Here is a 21,418-nt window from a genome sequence, read left to right as displayed (position 1 = left end):
TACGTAGCCTATCATGCTGTTTTTTAAAAATCTAGCCATGATAGGCTACGTAAATCTTTATGTAGCCTATCACGTTTCTTTTTGTTGTTGTTTTGTTTGTTTGTTTTGTTTGTTTGTTTGTTTTGTTTTGTTTTTTAACTGGAAATGGTGGCGGCGGCAGCCGGTCAGAAGACCGGCCGCCGCCGCCACCGAACTGCCGCCAGAGCCGCCGCCAGAGCCGCTGCTGCCAGGAAGATCCGCCCAAGGTAAGTCCCGTCCCGGGGGGGGCGGGGGGGCAGACCGTTCTGCCACCAATTTCGGGGGCCTGAATGCGCTGGCATTCAGCCTCCCCGAGATCCGTGACGGAATTCTCTGACATCCCTACTTGGGAGCTAGGCAGTCGTTCAGCCTCTGTCCCAGAGGTACAGTTCTCCTCCTTTTGCAGAAATGGAAAATTTCTGCAAAAGCCATCTTCCCCAAGGCCTCGGCTCCCCCAGATCTCCTGACATGAGCTGTTTCTTGATGATGTCCATCTCTGGGGGCTCTAGTGCCTTCTCTGAGAATTTCTCCAGCGAGGACATGACACACTTTGTGTCCCCTATATCAAGCGATGCTGGAGTGGCCATCAGGCTGTGCATGATAACGAGTTTAGTGGCAGAATGTAATGTATCAGATAATATAACATAGGTCAACAAACATCCCACATACGCCCTCCCCATGGCTGTTTCTGCAGCTTACCTGCTGTTCCTCTGGTGTGGCCACTAGACCTGTTGCTCAGATTGCTGTGATTTTGCAGGGAAACGAGGTACATGGGAAGTGCATGCCTTGTTGGCAAGAAGAACCATGTTCCTGGAAGCCTCGTAAATGGGCGATTCTGCTTGGAAATAAGGTATGCACTCCCTGTGCACCTCATTTCACTGTGCAATCATGGTGATTTTTGCTGCCACCGCTGCGCTGCAGTCGCAAATTCAGCAATTGTATGGATGCAGCGCAATGCTGCCTCTCAGTCCCACCCCTGAAATAGGAGGTGGTGAGAGAATAATGAAATACAGGCATGATGCAATCCTATCATTAATACAGTGCATTTTAATCAAAGTGAGAGGCATAATTATATCTGTGTATTGCCAGGGAACAGCTGAAAGGTCCTAACCACTGGGGGAAGGAGAAACATCTGTTTGCTCTAAAAATTGTTAAATTAAAGGTTTAGAGAAATCATGTCAACGCTATAAGCCTGCAACAGATTTAGGTCTTGGATGAGATGGAAATTAGAGGTTAAAACCAAACATATTCTACCCTCACACAAAGCCTAGATGAATAATCATAATCATGGAAAATGAGAGCCAGTGTAGTGTAGTGGTTAGAGGGTTGGACTGTGACTCAGGAGATCCAGATTCTAGTCCCCACTTGGCCGTGAAGCTCATCAGGTGAGTTTGAGCCAGTCACTGACTCTCCACCTAGCCTACCTCATGGGGTTGTTGTGAGGATAAAATGGAGAAGAGGAGATTTTGTAAGCTTCCTTGGGTTCCTTGCAAGAGGGAAAAAGACAGGATATAAATGTAGTCGTAGTAGTACAATATAATAATAAATAAAATGTTCATTGGTGCCAGGCATAATTATGTCTAATAAAATTATATTTACATTTCTCGGAAGGTCCATAACAAATGGAAGGGGAGTAGGTTCTGGATAGGGTTGTCCATTGCAGGGAAATCCGGCCCTTTGGGGGCCCAGCAGATCCCCATAACAGACCTAGAATAGCTTGCATTTGCAAGCGGAGCCATGCATTAGTTCCCCAAACCCAGGAACTTTACTGGGGGGGTTGCGCAAAATTGCGGGCCGATTTGCACAAAATTGCAGCCATAAATTGAGCAATTTGCACAAAATTGCAGGCGTATATGGTTTATGTTGTGCAAATCAGACCATTTAAAGTTGCAATTTTGTGCAAATTGCCCTATTTGTGGCCGTGATTTTGCACCCCCCACCCCAATCCACGAGTTGGCCTGACTCATCGCATGCAGAGCTGGGCCAGGTCACAGATGATCAAGCCAGAGTCTGGGGGCTGAGCCAGCCAAAACTCACTGAGCTCCATCCCCCAAACAGTTTCCTCTGACATCCCTAGTTCTGGAGCAGAACCAGAGGCTAGTGATGGGCTGGTGGGCAGGTTCCAGAGTAGGCAGACAAGACAGCAAGGTGAGGTAGGTCTGAACAAGACATGTTGGTTCAGAAGCTACTCTCCAAAATGACTTGCTCAGATGAAGGAGCTCTGATGACTTGCTCAGATGAAGGAGCCAGAGCTCTGGGGACAGCATGGTGGGTCCAGCTTGAATGTTGGCATCAGTTGACAAATCCAGGCTGGCTGGTACTGCAACCTAGATGGTGCCTCTGACCAACAGGGCTTAGTCTGCTGGGCTCACAGAGGAACCAGAGTGCTCATCATGAAGCAGAAAAGGCACCAGAGTCTGGCTGCCAGAGATCCTGCTTTAAGACAGATACCCTCGCCGGTGCCTGACACGTCCTAGCTGGCCAACCCACGACGTTTTAGGGCCTGAAGCAGAAAATCAAAGTATTGTAATTATATGGCACCAAAAGAAAAAATGGCCACGATCTAGCCAAAGGGAAATGCTCCAGTTCAGCCATAACCATGGGCAACTAGTCTTCCATAGCAGCCACTTGCCCCTGGATGTAGGTGTCTGTCACCGTTCACATTCATAGTTTTATAAATGCATCCAGACCCACCCAGCCAGTTCAACAGCAATTATGGCAATGGGCATCCCAGATGAACAATCTGCCCTGGCAAAGTGGCAAAGCACATCAAATGCTGTTGATTTCAATGGGGCATGCATAACCCACCCCCGTTGAAATCAGTGGGACTTAAATCCCATAATAACCACAACAACGACAATACATGAAAGAATCGACAGTTGACTATTTTTTAATGGCACCCAAACTCTGCATTCTGCAACGATTACAATTTCAGTGAGAATTTCCATCCCTCAATTTTGGTGCATCTACCTCCGAGTACTAGAGCACCTAGTAAATCAAACCACCAAATGCTACGTCTCTCTGTCTCATGGAAAGATGGGCTCAAGGAATACTTGACTGACGTCCTTCCTGGAGCTCAATTCAAAGATCTAGTATGTGGCAATGGACTATGCATACAGTACAGCAGAGATGGGAACCATGGACCAATCTGGCCTTCAGAGGTTCCCCATCCATCCTGCAGAGGCCTGGGCTCTCTCCACGGGCCATGCCCTGTCTCCAAGCCCTGCCCCATGGAGGCTACCATGCCATTCCCCCTCCCAGTTGAGAGGATGGGAGGTGTGGAGTAGAATGATAACTCTGGGGATTCTCCTTCCTTAGCATACAGCTTGCTCTCCCAATTTCAAGAGTGAGCAGCATGGTCGGTGTTTCCCCGGCCAAAGGCACCAGCTGGAGAAGCAATTCTCTACCAGCTGTAGATTAATTCTCTCCTCAGCTGGGAAAAGTATGCACCCACTGTACTCATGTCACTTTTAGGGTTCAAGTGCTGGGAACAGAGGGCTTAGAAGGAAGCCATGGAATGGAATGGGAGTGAAACTGTGGTTCACAAGCAGGCCTGTCTTTCCTTGAGGGCAGAGAGTTTTGCTGTCTGGAGTCTGAGATGCAGCCCGGAGAATTTCTCCACGAATCTCCAGGAGGCCGAATGCCAACACATTCTGCCCCCCGAAATTGGTGGGGAAATTCTCCACCCCCCCGCCCCCTGGGATGGGACTTACCTCGTGCGAATGTCCCTCTCGGCGGCGGCTCCCTGCCATTTGCATACGCGCTTTTTTTTTTTCAAAGTCAGCCGTGATAGGCTACATAAAGATTTACGTAGCCTATCATGGCTGACTTTGAAAATCTAGCCGTGATAGGCTACGTAAATTGTTACGTAGCCTATCACTTTTTTTTTTTTACATAACTTTTTTCTTTCGCGGCCGGGGAGACAGGGCGCTCCCCCCCCAGCCAGAATTTTGGCGGGGAGGGGCGGGGCGCCTCCCCACCCACCAAGAATTTCGGGGGGAGAAACGGAGCACCTCCACCCCACCGAAAACAGCTGCGGGACCAGGTAAGGGACTTTCGTCCATCCTTAAATGCAGGCAGTCATGCTGACAAAGCAGTGGTCAAGTTGTGGAGCAACAGGCCACCATGAGAGGAAGTTACAGTGTTTGTTACTCCCTGCAGCCAGCAGATCCATGAGTTTGGAATGTTCCCATATACCCTGATAAAGTAACATCGGCTGCTTAAAACTATGAAAGAACATTGTTTTTTTGCAAGTTTCTGCCCTCCCAATATGTCTTTCACTAATCCAGGACCAAATTTTTAATTGACAACTGAAAAGAAGGGAAAAGGCCAATCAGAAGGCAAGAAGGTTTAGGGGAGTCAGTGAATCAAAAGAGACTGAACCCTAGGAGGAAGACTTTTGTGTTCAGTTTTGTTGTTGTTGTTCTAATTTTCCATAGCTCCACTTTTTGCTAACAGATTAGTTTGGGGCCCTTTTAGGCCATAATTTGCATATTTGCTTTCTTTTTGAGAGAACAAGAGATTTCTCTCCTTGACCATGTCTCTTCTTCCGTTTTTAAGGCTGCAGCCAGCCATTTCACATGCCAGCAAGGTGATGCTCAAAATCCTACAAGCTAGGCTTCAGCAGTATGCGAACCAAGAACTACCGGAAGTACAAGCTGGGTTCTGAAGAGGCAGAGGAACTAGAGATCAAATCGCCAACATTCGCTGCATCATGGAGAAAGCAAGAGAATTCCAGAAAAATGTCTATTTCTGCTTCATTGACTACGCTAAAGCCTTTGATTGTGTGGATCACAACAAAATGTGGCAAATTCTTAAAGTGATGGGAGTACCAGACCACCTTACCTGTCTCCTGAGAAACCTGTACGAGGGTCAAGAAGCAACAGTAAGAACCGGACATGGAACAACCGAGTGGTTCAAAATTGGGAAAGGAGTACGACAAGGCTGCATATTGTCACCCTGCTTATTAAACTTATATGCAGAGTACATCATTAGAAACGCCGGGTTGGATGAATCAGAGGTCGGAATTAAGATTGCCGGGAGAATTATCAACAACCTCCGATATGCAGACGATACCACCCTAATGGCAGAAAGCGAAGAGGATCTCAAGAGCCTCTTGTTGAGGGTGAAAGAGGAGAGTGCAAAAGCTGGTTTGAAACTCAACATTAAAAAAACTAAGATCATGGCATCTGGCCTTATCACTTCCTGGCATATAGAAGGGGAAGAAATGGAAGCAGTGACAGATTTTACTTTCTTGGGCTCCAAGATCACCGCAGATGGTGACTGTAGCCATGAAATTAAAAGATGCTTGCTCCTTGGGAGGAAAGCTATGGCCAACCTAGACAGCATAGTAAGAAGCAGAGACATCACCTTGCCGACAAAGGTCCGTCTAATCAAAGCTATGGTTTTCCCAGTAGTAATGTATGGCTGTGAGAGCTGGACTATAAGGAAGGCTGAGCGCCGAAGAATTGATGCTTTCGAACTGTGGTGCTGGAGAAGACTCTTACGAGTCCCCTGGACTGCAAGGAGGTCAAATCAGTCCATCCTAAAGGAAATCAACCCTGAGTGCTCATTGGAAGGACAGATAATGAAGCTGAAGCTCCAATATTTTGGCCACCTAATGCGAAGAGAAAACTCCCTGGAAAAGACCCTGATGCTGGGAAAGACTGAAGGCAAAAGGAGAAGGGGACGGCAGAGGATGAGATGGCTAGATAGCATCACGGATGCAATGAATATGAACTTGAGCACGCTCCGGGAGAGAGCGCAGGACAGGAAGGCCTGGCGTGCTATGGTCCATGGGGTCACGAAGAGTCGGACACGACTGAACGACTGAACAACAACAACAGCCACTGTATCTGAACTAGGTTTTTTTAGGGCTAGATGCCTAGCTCCTAAAAAGCTTGATTCAGCTTTCTCCAACTGTTTTATTTTACTCACTAGTGAGGCTTGGACTTCACCATCTTTTTTTTTCCATTTTAAAAGATTCTTTCCACTTTCTACCTGGATTAATTTTCCTGTCTGGACCTTGCTGAGTTCCTTAGAACCTTAGACTCTAGCAGAAGTCTCTTTCAACCTTCTTCTGGGTCCACAAAAGCCTGTTCCTCAGATCTCTGCCTGGGATAGGTAGCTATACCTTCCTTTTAATTCCCCCCCCCACACACACACACACTTTTTTCTGTAAAGGTTTGAACTATGCTGCTATATAGTGTGGTCCAAACTATACAGCTGAAAGCTTCAAATATTGCATTTAACTACTTTAGACTAGTGGAAGTTTAAGTAAAGCTAAGTAACAATTCAGCTGCTGCTAGTTGGGACTACTACTCTCCTAACGTTGTTTTCTAAGAGTTAAGCTGTAGTGTATTTTGCATAGTGTAATCTTTACATATGACCTGTACAAATGTATTTTCTTTGTAATAATTGCATGTTTCACATCTTACTTGTGATATGCTTTTACATTTACTCGTCTTTCTAAGTATACACATCTTAAAACTTCCTGTGTAGCATGTTTCATTTGTTTAACAAATTGAAAGAGTATTCACTGTTTTCCTGGTTAAGTTTTCAAACATATTGAACTTTTTTTTTCTTTTCCTTTTTTTGAATATATTTTTATTTATTTTATCTTTATAAATGAAATATACAATACCAAACATACCAACAGCTTGATCAATACTAGAATTTCCCAACAATACAATATTCTGATGAGGACACCATAATAACAAAAAGAGAAGGAAAAAGAAAGGGGGAAAAAAAGGGAAAAAGGCAAAGGGAGGAAGAAAGGAGGTGAAGAAAAAGGAAGAAGATTCTTTCCCCTTCCCCCCTCCCTCCCCCTTAAAGAATTAAATTTAAACTCCAATACCCCCCCAGCCTCCAATGCCATTCTATTTTACAAACTATATCTATAGCCTTAACAATCTTACAGTTTAATAAACAACCTTACATTTCTATATCATATCATCAATCTTATATCCAAGAAACAGGTCTACAGTTCATTCCCAATAGCCTAGATTAATAATAATAATAATAATAATAATAATAATAATAAAGGAATATAGTGTTATATAACAATAAAACTTAAAATAAACCTTCAACAGTCAGTGATATATTTTACATTTTATACTAGATATATAAGTACAGATTGTACCCTCAAACAATTAATTTAAATATAGCATACCATATCTATTTTGAAATAAAAAATATAAAGAAAAGCAAGAAAAAACAAAAGATGAAAGAGAATAAATGAATATATATATAATCATTTATCTTCTGATCTAGCCTGGATCATGTAGACTAAACACAAACAGTTAACAAAGCTTATTTAAAGATTCCAGTTCATGGGGTTGTAACAGGAATCTTGCGCATTTTTTACGTTCCGCCATGCCTCCGCCATTTCATGATTTATAAACTTCTTCATCTGACCTTCAGACACGATACAAAGTGTAGCAGGATATTTTAAGTAATATTGTAAGTTCATTTGTTTTGCCATATTTTTCACTTTGATAAATTGCCTTCTTTTATTCGCCACCTCTTTGATGTAATCTGGAAATAACATAACTTTATCTTGTTTCCAGGAAAGGCTTCTGCTCTCTCTTGCCAAATGCAGGATATAATTCTTTGTGGCAACTTTTGCAAATTGGTCTATGATGGTATAGTCAGTCCCTTTCGCATTTGGCACATGAAATGCCTGCTCAATATTAAGTAAATAATCAGATGGGATAGGGAGTATCTCATGCAAAAGTTTATCCACAAAAATAGGCAATTTTACATCATTAGACAGATTTTTAATCCCAATAATACATACATTGGATCTTCTCGTGAAGGCCTCCAGTTGAGAAATTCTGTCAGAGGTATTTTTAAAACAAATTTGTGATGAAGTTTTATTCCCTGCTACTCAGTCTTCTAGCTCATTAATTCTTGTCTCCATTTTTTGCCATGACACATTAATTAAATCAACGGCTCCTTGCAAGGCGATGATGGAATTTTGGATTAAATCCAACCTTTTGGCTTGCTCCATAAATTGTGAAGATAAAGTCTTTATCAGAGTAACTAATTCCTCTATATCTTCTGTTTTCGAAACTTTTGACACAGGAGGTATGGGGGGAGTTGGCGGTGAAGCCACCCCCTTTCTTCTCCTTGGTGCATTCATGTTTCTCTCAAACAGATCTTACAGGTCCTCAGATGTTCTCAGATGTTGTTAATATTTCTTAAATCATCCCACAGGAGTTGTTGATATTTCTTGAAGCATATATTATTATGGAACACGTCAGCCCTGTTTTCTTCTATGAAATAGGAGTCTTATTGTAGCAGCCATATCGGGGGTCAGACTAAGTAGCCTCATGCAGTCTCATGCTTCATGTTCTTGCTGAGCTCTTTCTCCCTTGAATATATTGTTGTAAGCTGACGAGACACAGGAATTCCTTATCTTGTCAAAGGTCATACAATTGTATATCTTGTTCTCTGCTGTTCTCTTCTGTTCTCTCCTTATCATGGCTACCCTATAACCCAGTTCTTGTATTATAAACAATAGTGCTAGGAGAAGAAATGTTGAGGACTGCAACCCCACGTGGGAAAGAGAGGAGGAGCCGTTTCATATGTGTCACAATGTCTATAAAACCAATGTGCTAATCTAAATCGGGGCTTCTGGCTCTTTGGAAATGATTCCAGCCTTAAGCCCGCGCGTTAAATAAAGAATCTCTTTTTCCTTCACTCCGTGGTCTCTCTGACTCTGGGTTCTGCAACATAAATGGTGCCGTGACTCGGATGTGGCAGGCTCTGAGCCAGACAGGTGGCAGTTGCCTGCTCTTGATCGCCGCACCGGGAAGACGAGCTCGGTGCATGCCTCCCTTTCTTGGCGCCACCGACCTTTTTGTCGAGTGAATGGGAGAAAGCCTGCACCGGGATCGCCCAAACGGCAGCTAGCGGCAAGAGAACCTTGAGAAGCGGAGGAAGGAACTTGAGCCCTGCCTGTATCGCAGCTGCAATTGAGTTGAAACCCACATTGGAAGCCTTCAGGAGAAAGGCAAGTATATGGGAAAAAGAGGGCCCCGCCTTTAGGGAGAAAGGCCACTAGGCAGAAAAAAAGAGGGCCCCGCCTTATGAAGAAGGTCAGCGTTGGTGGTATACGTATACAAAAGAACCTACTCCTTGCGAGTAGAAGGGGGGCCTGATCACACCCCCGAGTGGGTGCCAGTACCCAGCACGCCAGTACTCAGTAGGAAGCTGAGGAAGCTGGGGAAGCCGTTTTCCGCTCTGGTAAAAAGTGGGAAAAGTGGGTGGCAGGGACATATGGATGTAGTGGAGAGATTGATGATTGTGTGAGTGGCTAGTGCGGTTTCTGACGCATACCGTTGACCGTCCGGGTGCCCAGGCCAGTAGCAAAGTGCGTGGTGTGAAAAATCCTCTTGTGTCGGCCAGTGAGACCCCTTACTCACTGACCAATTCCCATTCCCTAATTGTGTCTGTCTTCAATTTAGGAGGGAGGCTATGGGTGGTGGGGAAAGCAAACCTTGCACCCCCTTGAGATGTATGTCAAACAAAGAAGGAAAAAGGTTTTTTTAAAAAGATTCAGAATAGAAAGAGAAAACAGCAAAAAGCTCAAGGTCGAGCTGAGAGAAAAAAAAAGAACAAGATCTGAGGCTGTTAATTAGAGAAATGTTGCAGGACAGTCTGGCTTTTAACAAAGCGTGGGAGCGTGAGAGTGTAAGGCCGAAGAAGTAGCTGTTAGCCTAGCGCGCCGAGAGAGGGGGGGCAGGAAAATTGCCCACAATGTTCTGAGTTGTACAACATCATCACCTCGCCTAATTGAGATGAAATCCCTAAGAAATGGAAACTGAAAATGAAGACCCAGAAGATGAAGGCAAAATAGAAAATAAAGGTGAAGAATCAGCCCCCAGAGCACAGGCTAGACCCCTCTTCGAATGAAAAGTGTGCCATAAGACTGGCCCAAAGCAGAATGAAGTGGAAAGACCACGTTGAAGATCTCTGTCAAGGTAACCGTGTTTAGCTTTGAACTGTGTTAGAATTGCAAAGAGCCTGTAGCTACTGACCATCGGCTATATGATTTCTGAAGAGCGTAACCATTAAGCTTTTGCCGTGGGATTCCCTGCAATGAAGAAATCTCACTGATTTGAGTGTCCAGTGCCTAAGTGTGTGTGCTGAAGAGACCGAGAAACCAGACAGCATGTTCCTGGCCAAGCCAAAATCACGCTACTACCATGCTCCTGAAAGCTGCAATAAACTGTGTAAGCTGAAAGACCCAACCTGATTGAGAAGAAAAGAAGATATTGGAGCAACTGTCTTAAAAAACAATGAGATCTGTGTAGCTGGCTAGCTGACGCTGTCAGTGATGTTACAACTTTAAATTAAGACTGTTTTCCTGTTTGAGACCCCAGCGAAGAAAGCTGACCCGAGTTATTTGTTGCCCGTGCCAAAGCAAGAATTTGGCTGCCCTGTACCTCATCGTGTCCTGTTTTGAGCTTGGGATTTACAAATACAGACAAACTGAGAAGCTTGCCTTTGAAGTCCTGCAAATCACCCCACCGCCTCCCCGAAGATTAATGGCTGCCTGAAAAATGCAAGTATAAGGCGATGCCCATCACCCCCCAGCGTCCTGAGTTTCAGCACTCAGTGTTTCAGTGCTTTCGTGTACCAGGTTAGAAAAAAAAAAGAAAAAAAAGAGTAAGTTTTTAAAATGTCTGTGAGAGAACCTGACAGAAGTAGAATAAAATTTACAGAGGAGTTGCCCAGGTTAAAGCGTCACAGCTAGAGAGCTGAGCTGTGCCGCTCTGTTTAGACAGAGGCCTTGCTAAAAAGTTAAAGGCCCTTGTCTGTCAGAAGGGGTGTAGGGCCACACTTCCCCTTTTTAAACTGATGCAAAAGTGGAGAGCCTTTGCTGAAAACATCGCATCTTCATTGCCCAGAGCCTTCTCTGTTTGCCTCCATCATCATCTGGGCTTTTTAGAGACACTCTGCACATGGACTAAAATTTTAAATTGTCAAAGACTTGCCATGGACAGTGCTGTGAAGCTTTTGATAAACTTGAACTCTCATCGCTGTGGACCGTGTGTCTGTGTTTGTAGTCAGCTCAGTGTACAGCAGGCTGAGTTTGATCTATAACTTTTAGATTTCCTTCTGCTAGAACTCATGCAGCATAGAGTTGCCGATGCAAAAATGGTGACCTAGAACTCTTTGCGTGTGTGGGTATGCCCGTCCCTTAATTTTAATGGGCCCTGAGCTTTCAGCCAGAAGAGCAGTATGATTGCTGGATCTGCTCCATCATGCCTTACCATGCAAAAAGTGTTTTCCATTCATTGTGTTAAATTGCAGAAAAAGTTTGTTGTGTATATTTTATGATTTCTTAAATATCATAAAATATATGTGATATTTGCAGATTAGTGTTAGTTGCAACTCCAAATGATACTAAGTGTGGTTCCCAATAGATGACAAGGAGAAGAAAGAAAAGGCAAGAGGCAAAAAAAAAAAAAAAATTTGTAGAAAAGAAGCATGGCCATAGTTGCCCCCAGGGTAAATTAAAAGCAGCTGATTGTGCCTGGAGCTTATTACCTGGGGTAAAGTAGCCACAATAATGTAATAGTTCTTTAAGATGAAAAAAATGTAACTAGAAAGAGAAGAAGAGCCTATCCCAAATGTGTGTCATTGAGACTAGTGTAAGGCAGAAAGGTTTAAGTAAGTGAGTTTAACTTGAAAAAGACAAATAAAGAAACAAGGCTGGTGCATAGATCAGAAAGTTTTATATAAAATGTTTGAAACATGATCTGCAATACAGGCAGATCAGCAAAGAAAAAAAAAGCAAAACAAAGAGAAAAAATTTGTCTTCCCATACTAATAAATAAAAGTGTTATCAAGCGAAGTTGTTTACAGGTAACTTTAGGAAGCGAAGTTGTTTACAGGAAGCTGTGCCTGAGAACCAAACACTTCTAGCCTATGCTGAAAATGCTTGCTAGTGTTGTGCTGCCTCATGGGTAACATGTATAGTATAAAACCCATTTAGCCCAATAGCTCGTGGTTCAGAGAAGCTGTCTGATCCAACAATTAAGTACGCCTGTGTGCTGTAAGTTACCCAATAAAGTCTCCTTGTAAGTACCCCCCCCCCCTGCTGGAATCCCAAAACACAAGTTGGGCTAGAGCGCCTCACCCAGTATCAAACCCTGCTGTTAAAAGCTTTAAAGGCAGGTATGAAGAAGTCAGTTAATATGACCAAAGTGTCTAAAGTGCTGCAAGGTGCCACCGAGGCCCCAGAGCGTACTTGGAGCGTCTTTCAGATGCCTATCGCCAGTACACCTCCCTCAACCCAGAGGCCCAAGAAGACGTGGACGAAAGAAGAAAAGAAGAAGACCCGGCAGAGGCAGAAGATTCTTAAAAAAGAACCAGTGTGCCCAGTGTGGACAAGATGGACATTAGTGGCATGAATGCCCAAATAAAATAAATCAAATACACAAAGGAGAAAACCAAAAGGGCCAGAATGGGCGAAGAGGGAGACAGCTTGAGAGGGGCCATGACATTGACTGTGAGGGGCCATGACATTGACTTCATAATTGACACTGGAGCAGCATCAAAAGCAAGCAAACATTAGCCTTAAACAAGAAGTCCAAACACTGAGCAAAGTTCTTCAAGCCCAGCGTCGCTTTGTCTTAAAAAAAAATATAAGCCATTCCCATCATAGAAGCTCATCCTTTCCAACCAAGAGTTAAAGTATGAGTTAAAGAGGGAAAAATAACCCTTTGACTCCCAGATGGAGAGGACTGAAAACTGTCATACTTTCCACCCCCGCAGCTATGAAAGCAGCTGGAGTTAAACCCTGGATACATTGGACATGAGTCAAGAGAGCGAGAGGGGGAGAGTAGACTAAACAGAAATCCTGAAAATCCTTTAAAAATAATTCTAAAAAAGCAGTAAGAAGACTCAGGCTAGACCTTACTGTGGACACACCGGGAAACTGTCCCCCTGCGTACGGTCAGACCTGCAACTGGAGAATTGAAGAAGGGGACTAGACCCTACTGCAGCTTGCCAGGTAAATAGCTGCCCAGCGTACGGTCAGATCCCAAAGAAGATCAAACATGTGTGTTGTAGTGTTAGTAGTGTTGCATTGTGTCTCCTTAATAAGGTGCAAAAAGGGGGGCCAGCCCCTGAAAGAGAAAGTTTGTCCCAGTGATTTGCTGATAATTACTGGCTTCACCTGGCTAACATCACAAAAGTAAAACATTTTTGTTTGCCAAGAGGTATACCTGCAAACAGGCTTATTAGCTCTTGCCTAATACCTGTCTGTAGACATCCTGAGAAAATTCAAAAAGATACCATGTTAAGAGTTTATGGTGTAAGTTTAACTTATTCCCAAAATGCTAATTGGGGCGTAGTTGCAAAGATCCTACCCCCTACAGAGTTCACTCTATGCACCCCCATCGTTGCTGAAACAAATGCTACGTGTGCACGAATGCTTAATTGTCAAAAATTTTTCCAGAAAATATAAAGCTATCCCTGGCCCCCTTCCACTGTAATAAAATTCAAAACATATCTTTTAATGATGCCCACATACTTTTGCCTCATAGTTTTAAACATGTAGTTCCCGCACTTGGTCATTCATTCCTGCCAACTTGTCTAATAACCACCCATGTTGCCTCAGCCGCCAATTGAACTGGTGCCAATTCTTCCCCTGTGGCCCGAGAAAATCCGTCGACGGCAGCCTCGAGCACTCCAACTAACTAAAAATTGTAATAGTCATGTGCAGTTATATTCTGACTCAGAAAAATTGGCCTTAACAATGTCACTGGTTGGGGTTCCAGGTTTAGCCTTGGCTGATGGTCTGGAAATCAACCGGTTAGCTTGCAGCTTAGCCAAAAGCATAAATGCCACCTCACGAGCATTGTCATTATTAAATAAAAAGCTGCGTGATCTAAAAGGTGCAGTTCTAGAAAATAGAGCTGGTATAGATTACCTCTTCCTTCTTCATCATTTAAGTTGTGAGACCCACCAAAAGCTCTGTTGTTTTAACTTAACTGATACTGGCAATGCTATAAATAAACAAATCAACAAGCTGCACAATATAGTAGCTTACAAAACAATAAGACAAAACAATTAGCTCAATTAGTTGACCCCTTGGCTTCCAGATCTTAGCTGGCTTAAAGCATTGTTCATCCTAATTCTACCAGTGTTGTTCATAGAGATACTGTTATGTCTCTGCGTTCCTTGTCTTATAAGCTGTTTAACCAATCTGTTTTATGTCTCAGCTAGTAAAACTGCTGCCCTCTACGCTCTAATAGCCCAACAAGAGGCTAAGTAATATGTATGTCACAAAAAGCTTTGTATGGTTATCAAAAATGCTATAATTGTAATGAAATTATGCATTTAAGGGGGGAATGTAGCAGCCATATCGGGGGTCAGACTAAGTAGCCTCATGCAGTCTCATGCTTCATGTTCTTGCTGAGCTCTTTCTCCCTTGAATATATTGTTGTAAGCTGACGAGACACAGGAATTCCTTATCTTGTCAAAGGTCATACAATTGTATATCTTGTTCTCTGCTGTTCTCTTCTGTTCTCTCCTTATCATGGCTACCCTATAACCCAGTTCTTGTATTATAAACAATAGTGCTAGGAGAAGAAATGTTGAGGACTGCAACCCCACGTGGGAGAGAGAGGAGGAGCCGTTTCATATGTGTCACAATGTCTATAAAACCAATGTGCTAATCTAAATCGGGGCTTCTGGCTCTTTGGAAATGATTCCAGCCTTAAGCCCGCGCGTTAAATAAAGAATCTCTTTTTCCTTCACTCCGTGGTCCCTCTGACTCTGGGTTCTGCAACATTATCACAGCTTTTTGCCAGCCCCCCCCCCACTATCTCGAGGGGGGTACTTTTCTCCAAGATGTTGTCCAGATGTCGCCTTGCTGCCCCTTTAATTCCAGGGGGGAGATGAAAAGGTTTTTCAACCTTTTAAAAAGCTGTTTGAGAAAGCTCCCACGGGAGAACCCATGGGAAACTGCCAGAGCAACATCAGTTCCAACCAGAAATCCCAAACATATTGAACTTTTAAGGGCACAATCCTATGACTGCTAGTCAGCAGCTAGACGGCCATAGGATTGGTTGGTTCTTGGGAACCGACCTTCGAGCCCGCAATCCAAGGTTGGCTCCCAAAGAACCGACCTCCACCCCCTCCTGCACTGCCTCATAGGCAGCACAGATTGGCCCTGTGCTCCACGCTTGTAAGAGCAGCGTGGAGCAGAGAAAACAGGGTGTTCCCGGGGGCGGGCAGGGGTGGGGAGGTCAGAAATACCAGTACGACACTTCCTATGTGTTGTCCAGCCACCCTTTCCCTTCTCTGAGGTCCTGCGGCTAGATAGCCAAAATCTGCTGTCTAGCTGCAAAAGCAGGGTGGTGGGAACATGGAGGACATCCTCTCCTCACCACTCCTTATGCCCTGCACTGGATAGGCAGTCACCTGGGCTCAGAGGCGGCCATCGATCTGCATAGGATTGCTCCCTAAATAGCCCTAAGTAGGTTCTGGTTACAGTCTCTCCCCCACTGGGGCAAAGTCAGAACCTCATTTTCACCCACCAGCCATGGAGGGGACAGCTTCACACTGCCCAGGCTTTCCCTGGTGAGGGACTGAGCTGGCTCAGCTGTGCCTGCCCCATGCTCTCTGCAATGGAATTGGCATCAGGCAGGCAAAGGGCACCGGGTGGATCATCCATTCAGCACTTTGACCGGCGTTGCTTCACTGCATGTGAGCCTTTCCCAATGGGAAGGGCCTCCCCAAGTAGGGATGTATGGATTTTGTTAAATCAATTCCATCTGCATTTTGTGCATTGCCAGGTGCCTTTCGTTCCATTGTCTGCTCAGTGATGGAATTTCCCCCCCCCCAGTTTCCTGAATTTGCACAAAGTCACAATTGCACATATTCACACTCATGAAAATGCTCAAAACCCTGCAAAATGTGACCCCCAAATTTGCAAATCCCAACCCCAAAACGCACATTTTTCATGCTTTAGCCTATGGGGGAAATGCAAATTTCCCACTGGTCTGTTTTTTATTTTACGTATTTTTCTGCAACTAAATTTGCAACTAAACATTTACATAGCCTATCACAGCTGATTGCAGGGACGCAAACGGGGCTATGGCTGCCACCATTTGTGTTCCCGGCCAGCCAGGATTCGTGGCGGGAGGGACGGGGCGCCTCCCTTCCAGCCAGAATTTCGGGGGGAGGGACGGGGCGCCTCCCCCCCAGCCAGAATTTCGGGGGGGAGGGATGGGGCACCTCCCCCCCGGGCAGAATTTCGGGTGGAGGGACGGAGCACCTCCCCCCACCGCGAATCAAATTTCGGGCAAGGTAAGTGACTTTCGTACATCCCTATCATATCAGGGGCATGGCTTTACTCCTGATGTCATTCAGACTACAGAGAGCTGTGTGTGTGGGGGGGGGATCATCTGTCCCACCCACCCCTGGCCTGTAGTATGTTTTGTGATTATTTGTGGAAGCATACTAGTAGGCCCTCGACACCGTCAGAGGGGAGCTAAAAGAATGTCATGAAAATTCCAATAATGAATTTGGTACTGTACATATGGAACCCAAAAGAGCCACAGGGACTATGGGGGCAACTCATGTTTGTATACCTGGGTCCTGATCCAGAGATAGATTCACACATAGACATCTGCTTTTGCACAAACATTGCCCTTTTGGATTAGGCCAGACATAATAAAAAGCTGAGAATTTTGCTGTGCCTTTTTCTAAGCATTTATTCTGGGAGGTTTTCTGTCATCCAAACATGAGCACTCATACACACAGACTCACCAAAATCTGAGATGCAACCCCTCCCTAGAACATTTGCTCAGAACCTGAAACTCAAATTTGAAAATCACACTTTTGAGCTTTGAGGTATTTTTAGAGCCAAATGCAAATTAGAAATTCGAGAAACAGGGTGAGAATGTGAGATTCTTGTCCCCATATTTATTTCAATGGTAATAATAATAATAATGTGAATTGCCCCTAAAGAAACCTAAAAATGGAAGCACTTTAAATCACTTTTTGATCTGCAGCATGGATGAGATTGGGAGCACTTTCTTAGAAAGTGTTTTGTTCCAGCTGGGTGGCAGACCACATGTACTTGACAAGGTCCAAAGAGCCTTCAGCAGTGGGATTAGTTTGCAACTTAGTAACTTGCCAGCATCAAGTAGCTTCAATCATAGCTTCCAAATCCCGTGAAGTACTAGTTCCCCTCTACTCAGCACTGGTTAGGCCTCATCTGGAGTACTGTGTCCAGTTCTGGGCTCGACACTTGAAGAAGGATGCAGACAAGCTGGAGACGGTTCAGAGGAGGGCAACAAAGATGATCAGGGGACTGGAAACAAAGCCCTATGAGGAGAGACTGAAAGAACTGGGCATGTTTAGCCTTGAGAAGAGAAGACCCAGGGGAGACAGGATAGCGCTCTTTAAGTACTTGAAAGGTTGACACAGAGAGGAAGGCCAAGATCTCTTCTCCATCATCCCAGAGTGCAGGACACGGAATCATGGGCTCAAGTTACAGGAAGCCAGATTCCACTGAACATCAGGAAAAACTTCCCGACTGTCAGAGCAATACCACAATGGAACCAATTACCCAGGGAGGTGGTGGGCTGTCCCACACTGGAGGCGTTCAAGACGAGGCTGGACAGCCATCTGTCAGGGATGCTTTGACTTGGACTCCTGCATTGAGCAGGGGGCTGGACTAAATGGTCTTATAGGCCCCTTCCAACCCTACTATTCTATAATTCTATGATTCTAAGTCCTGCAGCTAGGAATGTATGGATTTTTAAAAATCTGTTCCATCTGCATTTCACAGATTGTCAGAAACCTTTCATTCCATTGTCTTCTCACTGATGGAATTGGATGTTTTCCAATTTCCTGAATTTGCACAAATTCACATTTGCACAAATACGCACTTGCAAGAATGTGCAAATCCCCCCCCAAAAAATGTGGAAATCCCCCCAAAATGTGCATTTTCATGCTTTTGCCTATGGGGGAAATGTGCATTTTTGGCTGGTGTGTTTTTTTAATTTTACATATTTTTCTACAACTAAATGTGCATACAATTCCAGGAAGTAAAATAAGTGGTTCACAAGTCCATGGAATCTGTGTGACTTGGGAAAAGCTGGTCCCCTATAGAATCCACAGGTCAGATTCATAGAAATCTGAACTCATTTGATTCCACTGCAGATTTCTCCAACATCCTTACCTGTAGCTGTGTCAGACATAGGGATGTATGAAAGTTACTTACCTTTTCGTGGACTGTGTTCGCGGGGGGGGGGGAGGCACTCTGTCCCTCCCCCCAGAATCCTCGATGGGGGAGAGGCAATCCGGTCCTCCCCCCAGAATCCTGCCCAGCTGGCTCTGCTTCGCAGTCGGCCAGGCCCATCCGCAGCCAGAGTTCCAGCTGTGGACGGGCTGCTGCAGACACAAATGGCGGCCGCCGTAGCCGCCACCATTAGCGTCCAGCCAGGCAGCCATGATAGGCTACATAAGTATTTACGTAGCCTATCACGGCTGGGCAAAAAAAAACAGCATACGCAAATGGCGGCAGCTATGGCAGCCGCCATTTGCGTTCCCTATTTTTCACCGTTTTAGTCTATGTAAATATTTACGTAGGCTATTATGGAGTAAAAAAAGGGGAACACAAATAGCGTAGTGGGCGCCATTTGCGTTCCCTTTTTTTCGCCGTAATAGCTTACGTAAATATTTACATAGACTAAAAAGGCGGGGGGGGGGGGAAGGAACGCAAATAGCGCCCACTACACTATTTGCGTTCCCCTTTTTTTCTCCATAATACCCCACGTAAATATTTACGTAGACTAAAATGGCGAAAAATAGGGAACGCAAATGGCGGCCGCTGTAGCCGCCACCATTTGTGTACGCCGTTTGTTTGTTTGTTTTGCTTGGCTTGGCTTGCCGCGATAGGCTACGTAAATACTTACGTAGCCTATCATGGCAAAGACCAGGACGACAGTGGTGGCCGCGGCAGCCGATCGAAAGACCAGCCGCTGCCGCCACCGCCGGACCCACTACCGGAGCCACCACCGTCCGGAATATCCACCCCAGGTAAGCCTCATCCCAGGGGGAATCCGCAGGGGGGCAGGCCATTCTGCCATGGATTTCAGGGGGCCGAATGCCAGTGCATTTGGCCTCACTGAAATCCGTGGTGGAATTTTCCACCATCCCTAGTCAGACAGCAGAATCCCAAGTATGATTTTCTGGACCAGGGACAGCTCTGGGGTGGCACAGATGCTGCTCAGGTAAGGGGCCATGCCCAACTTATCCCTTATATGCTGGAGCAAGTCTGATTATTGCCCAGGTTCTCCCCCTCAGTTGTGGACCAAATTTAAAAGGGAAGTGCTCAGTGATGTCCTGTGGCTTTTAGCCTTGCCCTCTGCCATCTCAAACAACAGGTTACACTGTACCAAGTAAGTAGTTGTTGTGTTGATACAAAAAAAGAGTTCAAACACCACACCAGAACAGTCCAAAGTAGGGATGGCGGAGAATTTCTCCCCGAAACTTCGGGGGGCCGAGCGCCAACGTGTTCGGCCCCCCGAACAAGTTTCGGGGAGAAATCCTCCGCCCCCCCCCGCCCCCCGCCCCCCCCTGGGACGGGACTTACCTTCCCTGAATGTCCCTCCCGGCGGCGGGTCCGGCTGGCAGTTCGTCCGGTGTTCGAGCGGGGCGGGAGCGGCAGCCGGTCTTTCGACCGGCTGCCGCCCCCGCCATTGCAATGAAAGAAAAAAAAAAAAAAACGTCCCCTGATAGGCTACGTGACGATTCACGTAGCCTATCACGGCAAGATTTGCAAAGTCAGCCGTGATAGGCTACGTGAATCGTCGTGTAGCCTATCACGGGTGACTTAAAAAAAAAAAAAAAGTGTGTATGGATAATGGCGGCCCCCATAGGGAGCCGCCATTCCCGTTCCTTATTTGGTCGCTGTAGTCTACGTCAATGTTTACATAGACTACGGCGAAAATAAGGGCAACACTATTTGCGTTGCCCTTATTTTCGCCGTAGTCTACGTAAACATTGACGTAGACTACAGCAACTAAATAAGGAACGCGAATGGCGGCTCCCTATGGGGGCCGCCATTCGTGTATGCGCTTTTTTTTTTTTTTTTAAAGTCACCCGTGATAGGCTACGTGACGATTCACGTAGCCTATCACGGCTGACTTTCCAGATCTAGCCGTGATAGGCTACGTGAATCGTCACGTAGCCTATCAGGGGACGTGTTTTGTTTTGTTTTTTACTTTCGTGTTTGCGGCAGGGCGAGGCGGGAAGCCTCCTCCCCGGCCTGAATTTCGGCCGGGCGAGGCGGGAAGCCTCCCCACCCGGCCTGAATTTCGGCCGGGCGAGGCGGGAAGCCTCCCCCCCCGGCCTGAACTTCACGGGGGGAGCAGCGAAGCGCTCCCCCCCACCGCGAAAAAGCTGCGAGAAAAGGTAAGTGACTTTCATTCACCCCTAGTCCAAAGCACTTTTATTCAGATCAGCATCTGTCATTCTTCAGGTTTGCAGCTTATTCCCCCCTACCCCCACCCAACTATGTTTCAGTGGCTCAGAGACCACAGAATGTCTAAGGTGGGCTCCTTCACCTTTGTGAAGCCTGAGGGGGTTAAATTAATGAGTTCTGGTGTCTGGGAAGTCATGACTGTGGAGATGCTTGAGGCCCACATCATCCAACATCACCAATGCTCAAATGTTAATGTTACCATTCAAAATACCACCACCACCCCCATTTCCTAGTATAGAATAGATGACAATCCCAGCAGAAAAAGAACATAAGAAGAACCCTGCAGAATCTAAGCAAAGACCCATCTAGTCTGCCATCTTGTTTCCCCAATGGCCAACCAGGGGCTCTTGGGGAAACCATTTGTTTGTTTGTAATAGTTGTATATCACTTAATGTAATCAAATCTTAAAGCAGTTTGCATACAAGAAATATGTAAAAGATACTTTTAAAGTACATATATAATATAACTCTAACCTATTTCAAACTTACAACAAAGGTAAGATCAAAAGAAACAATACAAAGAAACGGTAAAATAGAGCAGTGCCATGATGATCAAATAGAAGCCAGGGAAATCTTGTGTGAAATGCCATTTTCAGGAGGCATATCAAACACATTCCATGTTATGCCTCCAGAACCATACAGAGAAGGATGCTCCAGGTGGTGGATGACATTACTAAAAAGGCCGCAAGGCCTCTTCTGAAGATCTTGGAGGTTGGCTAGGTGTATATAAGGGAAGGTGGTCTGCTAGATAACCTGGTCCAGAGTTATTTCGGGCTTTGCATGTCAACAACAGAACCTTGAACATGGCTCAGTAGCTAATTGTCTGAACATGAATACAGAGAGAGAGAGAGAGAGAGAGAGATAGCGAGCAACCAGTATT

This window comes from Heloderma suspectum, chromosome 5, assembly GCF_057233095.1.
Source record: "Heloderma suspectum isolate Gila_16-S chromosome 5, 16-S_ref, whole genome shotgun sequence".
Taxonomy (NCBI): domain Eukaryota; kingdom Metazoa; phylum Chordata; class Lepidosauria; order Squamata; family Helodermatidae; genus Heloderma; species Heloderma suspectum.
The sequence above is the reverse complement of the archived record's forward strand: the minus strand, read 5'-3'. Positions refer to the sequence as shown.